Genomic DNA, 3,724 nt, shown 5'->3' with positions numbered 1-3,724 from the left:
TCCCACATCCAGTTTAGCAATCAATCCTGCCACCTCCTCTTCTGCAACATCAACCTCTTCCTCACACAGGAATTTCTGGTCTGCTCTCCTCACTAATCACCCCCAGCCTCAACTATTGAAACCATCTGCTCACTGGCTTTCAACTCATCTACTTCTCCAGTCCATCAGAAACACAGTGTTCAGGCTAATCTTCCCCTTCCACCTCTCCTCATCTGCTTCACCCTTTTGCAAATCCCTCCACTGGCTCCCACTGAAAAAAAGTTAAGATGCTCACCCTCACATGCTAAGTCTTCAACAATGCTTAAACATGACACATTGTGGACCTCATTATAAACTATTACTCTGCTAAACCTTTTCACTCTGCCTCCAACCTTCACCTCTCCACCCTGCTTATTAACTCCTGTCATTCCCAGCTCTGTAACTTCTCCTCTTTTGCCCCGCACCTCTGGAATTGCTTACCCTGTCCAATCAGGCTATCCACTAAACTTCACATTGCCTCAAAATTCATATCTCCTTGCTTGCCTATCACTCTTACTCACAAAGATGCATGGTCATATCTGTAATGGGTGCAGGGTGCAATGTCTGCAAAGTCTCCCTCTTGCCCAACCCCCTCCCCCCAGCATTGTTACTTCAGCCTACACTAACAACTCTAAAATCCTTACACTCAGATTTAGCTTTCGTTTCCTGCTATCTTTCCTTCTGTCTTAGCCTGGTAGTCCAACTGCCTCTTGGCCATCTCCACCTAGATGAGCTCCTCATTTTCATACCTTCTATAATTCTATGGGCTCCAATTACAGCTCCTTCAATGCTGACAGCCCCACTCTCACCCCAGTTCTTTATGCCTGTTGCCTTGGTGCGATTTTTGAATCCACAATCAACTGCTCTCCCACATCCAGTTTAGCAATCAATCCTGCCACCTCCTCTTCTGCAACATCAACCTCTTCCTCACACAGGAATTTCTGGTCTGCTCTCCTCACTAATCACCCCCAGCCTCAACTATTGAAACCATCTGCTCACTGGCTTTCAACTCATCTACTTCTCCAGTCCATCAGAAACACAGTGTTCAGGCTAATCTTCCCCTTCCACCTCTCCTCATCTGCTTCACCCTTTTGCAAATCCCTCCACTGGCTCCCACTGAAAAAAAATTAAGATGCTCACCCTCACATGCTAAGTCTTCAACAATGCTTAAAGATGACACATTGTGGACCTCATTATAAACTATTACTCTGCTAAACCTTTTCACTCTGCCTCCAACCTTCACCTCTCCACCCTGCTTATTAACTCCTGTCATTCCCAGCTCTGTAACTTCTCCTCTTTTGCCCCGCACCTCTGGAATTGCTTACCCTGTCCAATCAGGCTATCCACTAAACTTCACATTGCCTCAAAATTCATATCTCCTTGCTTGCCTATCACTCTTACTCACAAAGATGCATGGTCATATCTGTAATGGGTGCAGGGTGCAATGCACATGGTCCCTGTCTCCTGGGAAGCCCACACCATTCACCCTGCACTTATTGGGCCTCATTCAGAGATGTACGCTAACCTGATGGTTAGCGTACATCTCCGATGGTGAGTGGTCTGTGCATGCACCGGACCCGTTCTGCGCATGTGCTGAACTGGTCCTGCGATCTCAACTGCAGACCCTCCCAAGCGGCAGCTTGATTGACAGACTGCAGCATTAGGGGGCAGATTGGGGCCATGGCTGGTCACCTTTCCCAGAAACGGGGGAGTGTTGCCCCCATGTTCCGGGAGGGACGGGACCAGGGTCTGCGTCGGTGGATGCAGATTTCCTGGCCTACTACATCCCCAAACAGAGGCCAGGTCAGGAGGATAACAATACAACATGTCAGAGAACCCATCTAATTCATTAAGAACCACACATGTGGAAACATATGCTTTCAATATGCTTTGTATTTCTCATTTACTTCTGTTTTCTTCATTTGTATATTTACTTGTATATTAGCACCAAATATGTAGTACATTAAAAGTCTTACTTTTAGTATTTACATGTATAAATAAACATAATCTCATATGATACTGTGGCTTGTGTTTGTCCATCACATGTAGTCATATGTATACTTTTACTATTTTTAGCAATAAAGAAATCATGGATAATAATAATGATCCACCACGTGAGGCATGTCGCGGTAAGCAGTATTGTTAAAGTTCTGAAAACCCCCTTTTTTTTATTCAAAACAAGCATACCTATGGGGAATCATAAACTTCCTTCTAATGAATAGTATATGTCATTTAACTCTGTAAAGTTCTGCATTTGAATCAAATGCCCTATGTTTTTCTCTCTCTCTTTTATTATTAACTTTATTTCAAAATGATCCAGTAGCAAGATGTGCGTATGACACAATTCAAAAACATTTGTATTACAAACATTTAACCAGTGCGTCATTTTACTGCATATTTTTATGGTAGCAATTCCAACAAATCCAGAGATACTTTACATGACTGTCTTTTATATATATCTACAAAGAGAACTGAAAACGTATCCTTATAGTTGGAGAAATAATTTGCAGTAATATTCTGTCAATAACTTTTTTTCCTTTGATTTCCAAATGAAATAGTCGTTTTGGGATAAGGCCTGTTTATTTTCAACAGATACATATTAGTGATGGACTTCCAATTTGAAATAATACAGATTAATTGTAAAAGCAAACAGAAGATAGAGGGCAACGGACACCCTCGTCTAATACCATTTCCAGTTCATATAAGCTTAGAGGAAAAGTTGTGTAGTTGTTTATAACTACATTAAGTGAAGGTTTAGTGCAGAGAGCAACAATTCCCAGCTTTTGTATTTTAATGGATTGACCAATCTCAATGCTCTAAATTACAATTGAACATTCAGGATAAGTTTAATTTTTTTTTTCACTATCACTCCTGTTGCACTCATTACACACCTTCAGCCAACACTACCATGATAGGTGTGCTCAGAAGCCGGTGCAGGGAGTGCCGGACTACCCTGCCCCCCTCCCACCGGGAAATACACTGCTCATTTGGGTGGCCAGGTGAGTCCAGGTGAATAGTCTATGTCCTGGAGGGAGGGGTGGATGGGGTAGTCCATGTCCTGGTGGAGGGGGAAGTGCCGAACCCCCCGTGCCGGCTTCTGTGCACTCCTATGATTAAAATGATGACACACAGATCTAACTTTTGTCTCCTGACCACTCTCCTTTAGTCCAGTAGTCCAACTGCATCTTAGCCATCTCCATCTGGATGATGCAGTTCCAGCTCAAACTCAACAAAATCTAAGCTCATCATCTTCCTACTTTCGAATACTATGGCCTGTTTCTCTCAACTTCAATAACACCACTGTCTTCCTGCTTCCCCGTGATTACTGCCTTGGTGTGGTTATTGAATCCACCTTCAGCTTCTCTGCCCACATTCAGTCCCTCAATTAATTCTGCCACCACCTCCTCTCAAACATACGCTCCTTCACTCAGGAAGAAAGGAAGACCCTGGTCTTCTCACTCATCACCTCAAATAATGTTACATATTCCTCATTGGCCTTCCAGTCACCTAGCTCTCCAGCGAACCAAGAACACTGCATTCAGACTTAGAGCCGTATGCAATTTGAGCCGAGCCGCGATACTTCTTCGCGTCACAGACTTTTGCCTACTTTGCCTGTTTTGTAGGTGGAAAAGTATCGCGCGCGTGCCCGCTTTACCCCGTATTCAATTTGAAAGTACACGAAAACGGGACCCGGCGAAACTTGAAC

Source organism: Taudactylus pleione, unplaced genomic scaffold, assembly GCF_031769625.1.
Source record: "Taudactylus pleione unplaced genomic scaffold, aTauple2 ptg000914l, whole genome shotgun sequence".
NCBI classification, from domain to species: Eukaryota; Metazoa; Chordata; class Amphibia; order Anura; family Myobatrachidae; genus Taudactylus; species Taudactylus pleione.
This window is presented reverse-complemented; position numbering follows the sequence as displayed.